This window comes from Oncorhynchus gorbuscha, unplaced genomic scaffold (assembly GCF_021184085.1).
Source record: "Oncorhynchus gorbuscha isolate QuinsamMale2020 ecotype Even-year unplaced genomic scaffold, OgorEven_v1.0 Un_scaffold_6787, whole genome shotgun sequence".
NCBI lineage: Eukaryota > Metazoa > Chordata > Actinopteri > Salmoniformes > Salmonidae > Oncorhynchus > Oncorhynchus gorbuscha.
Window position 1 is genome coordinate 1606 of NW_025750308.1, and position 11844 is coordinate 13449.

Here is an 11844-nt window from a genome sequence, read left to right on the forward strand (position 1 = left end):
CAGTTCCAGGGAGATCTGGTCTGGAAGCAGAGAGGAGGGGATAGGCGGGAGAAACCAGCTTACCTCAGGTAGTTCAGTTCAGGAGATCTGGTCTGGAAACAGAGGAGAGAGGAGGGGATAGGCGGGAGAAACCAGCTTACCTCAGGTAGTTCAGTTCCAGGATGACTTAATAACGAGTCAAATATGATCCAAGTCACTTGTGTGAATCATTTTTAATCGGTGCCAAAGATTTGGCCTCTCGGCTCTATCTTTGAGTGTGACACCAGTGATACTCGCTCACTGAGATTGGAACCAGTCATAAAGATGGTACTGAGATGGACCTTGCTCTCTATTCCCCCAGATTCATGTTGTTACTGCTGCAGAGGAGGAGGAGGAAGTCTACTCACTAGGGACAGGTTTCTACACACACACACACACCTGTCCACTCCCTGTTCTACAGTACCTTGTACCATTTTAACTATTAATCTACTCTGCAAACATGGGTGTGTTGTCTGAGTGCGTTGCGAGCCCAGTGAAACCTACATCCACAAAACACTACACAAATCAAATGGGTTATGATTCTATTGAATCCATTGTTCACTTCTGCTGTGCTCTTCCATCAGGTGGTTCTTCCCATGCTTGGCAACACTGTGAAGTACCCAGAGAACCCTATAGGGGCTGGTACCAGGAGAGACTGGCGAGGATGGGGATGGACTACTGAAGAGCCCCTTACTGTCGTTACAGGCTCAGAGTCACTCCTCTCAAACTGAACCTCCTGGCTGCTACCGACCTGGAGGTCTGGAGAGGCAGAGAAGGAGAGTTACTGGCCATCCCACATAGCCTAGACCTACAGGCTGGAGCAGGGCCAGAGAGCAACGGGAGAGGCAACAGGAGTGGAATGGAAAGTCACAGGCAGAGTGGAGGGAGCACCACAGTACCCTGACACAGACACAACTAGACCTGGAGGTCTGGAGAGAGGCAGAGAGGAGGGGAGTCAACGGTGCAGTACCCTGACACAGACACAACTAGACCTGGAGGTCTGGAGAGGCAGAGAGGAGGGGAGTCAACGGTGCAGTACCCTGACACAGACACAACTAGACCTGGAGGTCTGGAGAGGCAGAGAGGAGGGAGTCAACGGCAGTACCCTGACACAGACACAACTAGACCTGGAGGTCTGGAGAGGCAGAGAGGAGGGGAGTCAACGGTGCAGTACCCTGACACAGACACAACTAGACCTGGAGGTCTGGAGAGGCAGAGAGGAGGGGAGTCAACGGTGCAGTACCCTGACACAGACACAACTAGACCTGGAGGTCTGGAGAGGCAGAGAGGAGGAGGAGTCAACGGTGCAGTACCCTGACACAGACACAACTAGACCTGGAGGTCTGGCAGAGAGGCAGAGAGGATGGGGGAGTCAACGGTGCAGTACCCTGACACAGTCACAACTAGACCTGGAGGTCTGGAGAGGCAGAGAGGAGAGTCAACGGTGCAGTACCCTGACACAGACGCACCTAGTTTGACCTTGAAGGCAGACCTGGAGTCTTCCTGCAGTACCCGCACACCATCTGCCTCAGAGGTCTGCGAATGTGACCCTTAAACTGGAGTCTCAGATGTTGTATGTACTACTGTATGTACAGTATTTTGATTAATATTGGAGGTCTGGAGACAGTATGGCCTCTTGTGTACATGTAGGGTACTGACACAGTATTGTAGTTTTGACACAGTATGACCTCTCTGTGTACATGTAGGACCATCTGCTACAGTATTGTGTTTTGTACACATTATGACCTCTTGTGTACATGTAGGGTACTGCTACAGTATTGTTTGATTTTTGTACATGTAGGGTACTGCTACATTTGTATGTACACATTATGGCCTCTTGTGTACATGTAGGGTACTGCTACAGTATTGTGTTGTGTACACATTATGACCTCTTGTGTACATGTAGGGTACTGCTACAGTATTGTGTTGTGTACACAGTATGGCCTCTTGTGTACATGTAGGGTACTGCTACAGTATTGTGTTTGTACACATTATGGCCTCTTGTGTACATGTGTACATGTACCTCTTGTGGGTACTGCTACAGTATTGTGTTTTGGTACACATTATGGCCCTCTTGTGTACATGTAGGGTACTGCTACAGTATTGTGTTGTGTACACAGTATGGCCTCTTGTGTACTTGTAGGGTACTGCTACAGTATTGTGTTGTGTACACAGTATGGCCTCATGTGTACTTGTAAGATACTGCTACAGTATTGTGTTGTGTACACAGTATGGCCTCTTGTGTACATGAAGGATACTGCTACAGTATTGTGTTGTGTACACAGTATGGCCTCTGTGTACATGAAGGATACTGCTACAGCATGTGTGACTGTTTGCTGATTCGTTGCCTGATTTGTCAGACATGTCGTTAATAAAAAAAATGCTTTGTTAATTTACTGACTGAATGAGAATTCTTCACAGTGGATTAGAGGTAGAATCACATTGAATGTTGAAAGTTAATTTAGTTGTGTGAATGTAGAAGAACCTCAGCCTACACAGCATGGTCACTAGAGGGTGATCTCAGCCTACACAGCATGGTCACTAGAGGGTGATCTCAGCCTACACAGCATGGTTACTAGAGGGTGATCTCAGCCTACACAGCATGGTCACTAGAGGGTGATCTCAGCCTACACAGCATGGTCACTAGAGGGTGATCTCAGCCTACACAGCATGGTCACTAGAGGGTGATCTCAGCCTACACAGCATGGTCACTAGAGGGTGATCTCAGCCTACACAGCATGGTCACTAGAGGGTGATCTCAGCCTACACAGCATGGTCACTAGAAGGTGATCTCAGCCTACACAGCATGGTCACTAGAAGGTGATCTCAGCCTGCACAGCATGGTCACTAGAGGGTGATCTCAGCCTACACAGCATGGTCACTAGAGGGTGATCTCAGCCTGCACAGCATGGTCACTAGAGGGTGATCTCAGCCTGCACAGCATGGTCACTAGAGGGTGATCTCAGCCTGCACAGCATGGTCACTAGAGGGTGATCTCAGCCTACACAGCATGGTCACTAGAAGGTGATCTCAGCCTACACAGCATGGTCACTAGAGGGTGATATCAGCCTATACAGCATGGTCACTAGAGGGTTATCTCAGCCTACACAGCATGGTCACTAGAAGGTGATCTCAGCCTACACAGCATGGTCACTAGAGGGTGATATCAGCCTATACAGCATGGTCACTAGAGGGTTATCTCAGCCTACACAGCATGGTCACTAGAGGGTGATCTCAGCCTATACAGCATGGTCACTAGAAGGTGATCTCAGCCTACACAGCATGGTCACTAGAGGGTGATCTCAGCCTACACAGCATGGTCACTAGAGGGTGATCTCAGCCTATACAGCATGGTCACTAGAAGGTGATCTCAGCCTATACAGCATGGTCAACAGGAAGGTGATCTCAGCCTACACAGCATGGTCACCAGAGGGTGATGGTGCCCTGCGAGTTGTTTATCAGGTGAATCGCGAATGAATACCTACTTGAAGGTACAGTAATGAGTAAAACATGTTAACACTAGTCTGTTTGTCTTTTGATGCCAGTACTGGACAAACTGTTGCCAAGCTATAGTAGGATAATGATCATCTGATCAGATAGAACATGTTCTATCAGATAATAGTTCCTTGCTAAACTGATTCCCACGCTCATGCCTGTCCGCACCAACATGCTAATCTTTCATTTAAAAAATATTGCAACAGCAGCTGTGAGAATATTCAAGAGAACTTATATGAAATGTAATGAAGCATAAACCCAATATATATAATATAATTCTCCCCTCATGCTCTAGCCTCTTGGCCCTCTGAAATAAAATTCAGACAGCTATACAGCATCAAATAGCTCCTACTACCTTTATAGTGCCAGGGCTCTGGTCAAAGAAGTGCACTGTAAGGGAATAGGATCCTTTTGGGACAGACAGCGTTTCTCCCTGTGGGTCCTTGGTAGATTTCAGACTAGATTTTTAAAGGCAGACCATATCAAATTTCTGTCATGAATCATTTAATTTGATTCTTCTTCCATTTTTAGCTTCTGTTATGATGAAAACCTTACTGTTAGAGAGTAAGTGTGGCATGTCTGAGTTTGGGTTTGTGAGTTCTGACTTGTAGTGGAGACTCAGTCCTAAACAGCGTACCTGCCCTGTAGGGTTAGGGCAGAGTGTCTGAGTTTGGGTTTGTGGGTTTCTGACAGTTGTAGTGTAGGGTTAGGGCAGACTCTGACCTGTAGTCGAGACTCAGTCCCAAGCAGCGTACCTGCCTGTAGGGTTTAGGGCAGAGTGTCTGGGTTTGTAGGTTCTGACTTGTAGTTGAGACCAGTCCTAAGCAGCATACCTGCCTGTAGGGTTAGGGCAGAGTGTCTGAGTTTGGGTTTTGTGGGTTCTGACTTGTAGTCGAGACTCAGTCCTAAACGAGCGTACCTGCCTGTAGGGTTAGGGCAGAGTGTCTGAGTTTGGGTTTGTGGGTTCTGACTTGTAGTCGAGACTCAGTCCTAAGCAGCGCACCTGCCTGTAGGGTTAGGGCAAAGTGTCTGAGTTTGGGTTTGTGGGTTCTGACTTGTAGTCGAGACTCAGTCCTAAGCAGCGTACCTGCCTGTAGGGTTTAGGGCAGAGTGTCTGAGTTTGGGTTTGTGGGTTCTGACTTGTAGTCGAGACTCAGTCCTAAGCAGCGTACCTGCCTGTAGGGTTAAGGCAGAGTGTCTGAGTTTGGGTTTGTGGGTTCTGACTTGTAGTCGAGACTCAGTCCTAAGCAGCGTACCTGCCTGTAGGGTTAGGGCAGAGTGTCTGAGTTTGGGTTTGTGGGTTCTGACTTGTAGTCGAGACTCAGTCCTAAGCAGCGTACCTGCCTGTAGGGTTAGGGCAGAGTGTCTGAGTTTGGGTTTGTGGGTTCTGACTTGTAGTCGAGACTTAGTCCTAAGCAGCGTACCTGCCTGTAGGGTTAGGGCAGAGTGTCTGAGTTTGGGTTTGTGGGTTCTGACTTGTAGTCGAGACTCAGTCCTAAGCAGCGTACCTGCCTGTAGGGTTAAGGCAGAGTGTCTGAGTTTGGGTTTGTGGGTTCTGACTTGTAGTCGAGACTCAGTCCTAAGCAGCGTACCTGCCTGTAGGGTTAGGGCAGAGTGTCTGAGTTTGGGTTTGTGGGTTCTGACTTGTAGTGGAGACTCAGTCCTAAGCAGCGTACCTGCCTGTAGGGTTAAGGCAGAGTGTCTGAGTTTGGGTTTGTGGGTTCTGACTTGTAGTGGAGACTCAGTCCTAAGCAGCGTACCTGCCTGTAGGGTTAAGGCAGAGTGTCTGAGTTTGGGTTTGTGGGTTCTGACTTGTAGTGGAGACTCAGTCCTAAGCAGCGTACCTGCCTGTAGGGTTAAGGCAGAGTGTCTGAGTTTGGGTTTGTGGGTTCTGACTTGTAGTGGAGACTCAGTCCTAAGCAGCGTACCTGCCTGTAGGGTTTAGGGCAGAGTGTCTGAGTTTGGGTTTGTGGGTTCTGACTTGTAGTGGAGACTCAGTCCTAAGCAGCGTACCTGCCTGTAGGGTTTAGGGCAGAGTGTCTGAGTGTCAGAACAGAAGGAGTGTATAGCAGACAGTTTAACTCCTGAGGAAATCTCAAATGAAATGCGGCTTCTGAATGTTTTCTGTACTAAAGTGACTTTAACCCCTGAACAATGGGATCTATTTATGTTTCAGTACCTCTGATATGTTGCACATCATGGCCTTGGAGGGATTAGACGGACGGGGAAAGTGGTGTTTTGGATATGACAGGCTGACATAAGGCTACATAACGCGTCATAGCGTCTTAATAGCGTGGTGGTACACCTCCCTACAGGATAGTACAACTGAAGGGCCTTTCCTAAGGGACGACATGGTGTTTAGAGGTCAACCATCAAGCAGTCGTGGTTGTAGGTGGTGTTTTGATTTGGGGTTTGAAGTCTGAACTGGGATGGTTCTGTCTGTGTCTGTGTCCTGCTTAGCAGTGAGATGTGAATGTCCCGCTAACTAGTCTGAACTCAACAGCCCTCGTGGAGCATGTAGCCCACATCCCTGGGCCTCAGACACTTCCCTCTCATCAACCTGAATGTGTTTTAACTAGTGGATGTTATGTCAGCCACAGCCCTGTTCTACACAGGCTGAATAGCATCTCTTAACCTGAAAATACGGGCCTGAATTGACCAGGAGCGTCTGTGAACTACTTTGACTTCACCACCATAGCACTGCCTGAGCAGTGGTGTGTGTGTGTGTGTGTGTGTGTGTGTGTGTGTGTGTGTGTGTGTGTGTGTGTGTGTGTGTGTGTGTGTGTGTGTGTGCGTGCGTGCGTGCGTGCGTGCGTGCGTGCGTGCGTGCGTGCGTGCGTTCGTGTGTGTGTGCGCGTGCGTTGATTGTGCTTGGCTTTCACCCTGAAGTGTCTGGTTGTTGTTGAGGGGTAGACAGCCTGGTCGTTGTTGAGAGGTAGACAGCATGGTGGTAGTTGAGAGGTAACAGCATGGTGGTAGTTGAGGGGTAGACAGCATGGTGGTAGTTGAGAGGTAACAGCATGGTGGTAGTTGAGGGGTAGACAGCATGGTGGTAGTTGAGGGGTAGCAGCATGGTGGTAGTTGAGGGGTAACAGCATGGTGGTAGTTGAGGGGTAGACAGTATGGTGGTAGTTGAGGGGTAACAGCATGGTGGTAGTTGAGGGGTAACAGCATGGTGGTCGTTGAGGGGTAACAGCATGGTGGTAGTAGAGGGGTAGCAGCATGGTGGTAGTTGAGGGGTAACAGCATGGTGGTAGTTGAGGGTAGAACAACATGGTGGTAAGTTGAGGGTAACAACATGGTGGTGATTGAGGGTAACAGCATGGTGGTGGTTGAGGGAGTAGACAACATGGTGGTGATTGAGAGGTAACAGCATGGTGGTAGTTGAGGGTAGACAGCATGGTGGTCGTTGGGGGGTAACAGCATGGTGGTGGCGGATTGAGGTAGCAGCATGGTGGTAGTTGGGGGTAACAGCATGGTGGTAGTTGAGGTAGACAGCATGGTGGTAGTTGAGGGTAACAGCATGGTGGTAGTTGAGGGTAGCATGGTGGTAGTTGAGAGGTAACAGCATGGTGGTAGTTGAGGGGTAGACAGCATGGTGGTAGTTGAGAGGCAACAGCATGGTGGTAGTTGAGGGGTAGACAGCATGGTGGTAGTTGAGAGGTAACAGCATGGTGGTAGTTGAGGGGTAGACAGCATGGTGGTAGTTGAGGGGTAGACAGCATGGTGGTAGTTGAGGCAACAGCATGGTGGTAGTTGAGGGGTAGAGCAGCATGGTGGTAGTTGAGAGGTAACAGCATGGTGGTAGTTGAGGGGTAGACAGCATGGTGGTAGTTGAGGGGTAGCAGCATGGTGGTAGTTGAGGGGTAACAGCATGGTGGTAGTTGAGGGGTAACAGCATGGTGGTAGTTGAGGGGTAGCAGCATGGTGGTAGTTGAGGGTAACAGCATGGTGGTAGTTGAGGGGTAGACAGCATGGTGGTAGTTGAGGGGTAACAGCATGGTGGTAGTTGAGGGGTAAACAGCATGGTGGTAGTTGAGGGGTAGACAGCATGGTGGTAGTTGAGGGGTAGACAGCATGGTGGTAGTTGAGGGGTAACAGCATGGTGGTAGTTGAGAGGTAGACAGCATGGTAGTAGTTGAGGGGTAACAGCATGGTGGTAGTTGAGGGGTAGACAGCATGGTGGTAGTTGAGAGGTAACAGCATGGTGGTAGTTGAGGGGTAACAGCATGGTGCTAGTTGAGGGGTAACAGCATGGTGGTAGTTGAGGGGTAACAGCATGGTGGTAGTTGAGGGGTAGACAGCATGGTGGTAGTTGAGGGTAACAGCATGGTGGTAGTTGAGGGTAGACAGCATGGTGGTAGTTGAGGGGTAACAGCATAGTGGTAGTTGAGGGGTAGACAGCATGGTGTAGTTGAGGGGTAACAGCATGGTGGTAGTTGAGAGGTAACAGCATGGTGGTAGTTGGGAGGGAAATAACAGCATGGTGGTAGTTGAGGGGTAGACAGCATGGTGGTAGTTGAGGGTGTAGCAAACATGGGTGGTAGTTGAGGTAACAGCATGGTGGTAGTTGAGGGGTAACAACATGGTGGTAGTTGAGGGGTAACAGCATGGTGGTAGTTGAGGGGTAACAGCATGGTGGTAGTTGAGAGGTAACAGCATGGTGGTAGTTGGTCAACATGGTGGTAGTTGAGAGGTAACAGCATGGTGGTAGTTGAGGGGTAACAGCATGGTGGTAGTTGAGGGGTAACAGCATGGTGGTAGTTGAGGGGTAACAGCATGGTGGTAGTTGAGGGGTAGACAGCATGGTGGTAGTTGAGGGGTAACAGCATGGTGGTAGTTGAGGGGTAGACAGCATGGTGGTAGTTGAGGGGTAACAGCATGGTGGTAGTTGAGAGGTAACAGCATGGTGGTAGTTGAGGGGTAACAGCATGGTGGTAGTTGAGGGGTAACAGCATGGTGGTAGTTGAGGGGTAACAGCATGGTGGTAGTTGAGGGGTAGACAGCATGGTGGTAGTTGAGGGTAACAACATGGTGTAGTTGGAGGGGTAGACAGCATGGTGGTAGTTGAGGGGTAACAGCATGGTGGTAGTTGAGGGGTAGACAGCATGGTGGTAGTTGAGGGGTAGACAGCATGGTGGTAGTTGAGGGGTAGACAGCATGGTGGTAGTTGAGGGGTAACAGCATGGTGGTAGTTGAGGGGTAGACAGCATGGTGGTAGTTGAGGGGTAGACAGCATGGTGGTAGTTGAGGGGTAGACAGCATGGTGGTAGTTGAGGGGTAACAGCATGGTGGTAGTTGAGAGGTAGACAGCATGGTGGTAGTTGAGGGGTAACAGCATGGTGGTAGTTGAGGGGTAGACAGCATGGTGGTAGTTGAGGGGTAGACAGCATGGTGGTAGTTGTGGGGTTACAGCATGGTGGTAGTTGAGGGGTAGACAGCATGGTGGTAGTTGAGAGGTTACAGCATGGTGGTAGTTGAGGGGTAGCAGCATGGTGGTAGTTGAGGGGTAACAGCATGGTGGTAGTTGAGGGGTAGACAGCATGGTGGTAGTTGAGGGGTAACAGCATGGTGGTAGTTGAGGGGTAGACAGCATGGTGGTAGTTGAGGGGTAGACAGCATGGTGGTAGTTGAGGGGTAACATCATGGTAGTAGTTGAGGGGTAACAGCATGGTGGTAGTTGAGGGGTAACAGCATGGTGGTAGTTGATAGGTAACAGCATGGTGGTAGTTGAGGGGTAACAGCATGGTGGTAGTTGAGGGGTAGCAGCATGGTGGTAGTTAAGGGGTAACAGCATGGTGGTAGTTGAGGGGTAACAGCATGGTGGTAGTTGAGGGGTAACAGCATGGTGGTAGTTGAGGGGTAGCAGCATGGTGGTAGTTGAGGGGTAACAGCATGGTGGTAGTTGAGGGTAACAGCATGGTGGTAGTTGAGGGGTAGCAGCATGGTGGTAGTTGAGGGGTAACAGCATGGTGGTAGTTGAGGGGTAGCAGCATGGTGGTAGTTGAGGGGTAGACAGCATGGTGGTAGTTGAGGGGTAACAGCATGGTGGTAGTTGAGGGGTAGACAGCATGGTGGTAGTTGAGGGGTAGACAGCATGGTGGTAGTTGAGGGGTAACAGCATGGTGGTAGTTGAGGGGTAGACAGCATGGTGGTAGTTGAGGGGTAGCAGCATGGTGGTAGTTGAGAGGTAACAGCATGGTGGTAGTTGAGAGGTAGACAGCATGGTGGTAGTTGAGAGGTAGACAGCATGGTGGTAGTTGAGGGGTAACAGCATGGTGGTAGTTGAGGGGTAGACAGCATGGTGGTAGTTGAGGGGTAGACAGCATGGTGGTAGTTGAGCGGTAGACAGCATGGTGGTAGTTGAGGGGTAACAGCATGGTGGTAGTTGAGGGGTAGACAGCATGGTGGTAGTTGAGGGGTAGACAGCATGGTGGTAGTTGAGGGGTAACAGCATGGTGGTAGTTGAGAGGTAGACAGCATGGTGGTAGTTGAGGGGTAACAGCATGGTGGTAGTTGAGGGGTAGACAGCATGGCGGTAGTTGAGAAAGTAGACAGCATGGTGGTAGTTGTGGGGTTACAGCATGGTGGTAGTTGAGGGGTAGACAGCATGGTGGTAGTTGAGAGTTACAGCATGGTGGTAGTTGAGGGGTAGCAGCATGGTGGTGAGTTGAGGGGTAACAGCATGGTGGTAGTTGAGGGGTAGAGCAGCATGAGTGGTAGTTGAGGGTAGACAGCATGGTGGTAGTTGAGGGGTAACAGCATGGTGGTAGTTGAGGGTAGACAGCATGGTGGTAGTTGAGGGTAGACAACATGGTGGTAGTTGAGGGGTAACAGCATGGTAGTAGTTGAGGGGTAACAACATGGTGGTAGTTGAGGGTAACAGCATGGTGGTAGTTGATAGGTAACAGCATGGTGGTAGTTGAGGGGTAAACAGCATGGTGGTAGTTGAGGGGTAGCAGCATGGTGGTAGTTGAGGGGTAACAGCATGGTGGTAGTTGAGGGTAACAGCATGGTGGTAGTTGAGGGGTAACAGCATGGTGGTAGTTGAGGGGGTAGCAGCTGTGGTGGTAGTTGAGGGTAACAGCATGGTGGTAGTTGAGGGGTAACAGCATGGTGGTAGTTGAGGGGTAGCAGCATGGTGGTAGTTGAGGGGTAACAGCATGGTGGTAGTTGAGGGGTAGCAGCATGGTGGTAGTTGAGGGGTAGACAGCATGGTGGTAGTTGAGGGGTAACAGCATGGTGGTAGTTGAGGGGTAGACAGCATGGTGGTAGTTGAGGGGTAGACAGCATGGTGGTAGTTGAGGGGTAACAGCATGGTGGTAGTTGAGGGGTAGACAGCATGGTGGTAGTTGAGGGGTAGCAGCATGGTGGTAGTTGAGAGGTAACAGCATGGTGGTAGTTGAGAGGTAGACAGTATGGTGGTAGTTGAGGGGTAACAGCATGGTGGTAGTTGAGGGTAACAGCATGGTGGTAGTTGAGGGGTAGCGACATGGTGGTAGTTGGAGGGGTAGACAGCATGGTGGTGGTGAGGGGTAACAGCATGGTGGTAGTTGAGGGGTAGCAGCATGGTGGTAGTTGAGGGGTAACAGCATGGTGGTAGTTGTGGGGTTACAGCATGGTGGTAGTTGAGGGGTAGCAGCATGGTGGTAGTTGAAGGGTAGCAGCATGGTGGTAGTTGAGGGGTAGCAGCATGGTGGTAGTTGAGGAGTAACAGCATGGTGGTAGTTGAGGGGTAGCAGCATGGTGGTAGTTGAGGGGTAACAGCATGGTGGTAGTTGAGGGGTAACAGCATGGTGGTAGTTGAGGGGTAACAGCATGGTGGTAGTTGAGGGGTAGCAGCATGGTGGTAGTTGAGAGGTAACAGCATGGTGGTAGTTGAAAGGTAGACAGCATGGTGGTAGTTGAGGGGTAACAGCATGGTGGTAGTTGAGGGGTAACAGCATGGTGGTAGTTGAGGGGTAGACAGCATGGTGGTAGTTGAGGGGTAGCAGCATGGTGGTAGTTGAGGGGTAGCAGCATGGTGGTAGTTGAGGGGTAACAGCATGGTAGTAGTTGAGGGGTAACAGCATGGTGGTAGTTGAGGGGTAGCAGCATGGTGGTAGTTGAGGGGTAATAGCATGGTGGTAGTTGAGGGGTAACAGCATGGTGGTAGTTGAGGGGTAACAGCATGGTGGTAGTTGAGGGGTAGCAGCATGGTGGTAGTTGAGGGGTAGCAGCATGGTGGTAGTTGAGGGGTAGCAGTATGGTGGTAGTTGAGGGGAAACAGCATGGTGGTATTTGAGGGGTAGCAGCATGGTGGTAGTTGAGGGGCAACAGCATGGTGGTAGT

The 11844-nt window shown here is 50.2% G+C and overlaps 1 long non-coding RNA gene across 1 annotated transcript; it reads left to right on the forward strand.

The window, feature by feature from the left end:
* Positions 1-968: 968 nt before the first annotated feature.
* LOC124029549 lies at positions 969-1277 on the forward strand. The gene is made up of 2 exons (XR_006837796.1): positions 969-1085; positions 1152-1277. It is a non-coding gene; the product is annotated as an uncharacterized LOC124029549 (long non-coding RNA).
* The last annotated feature ends 10567 nt before the right edge of the window (positions 1278-11844 follow it).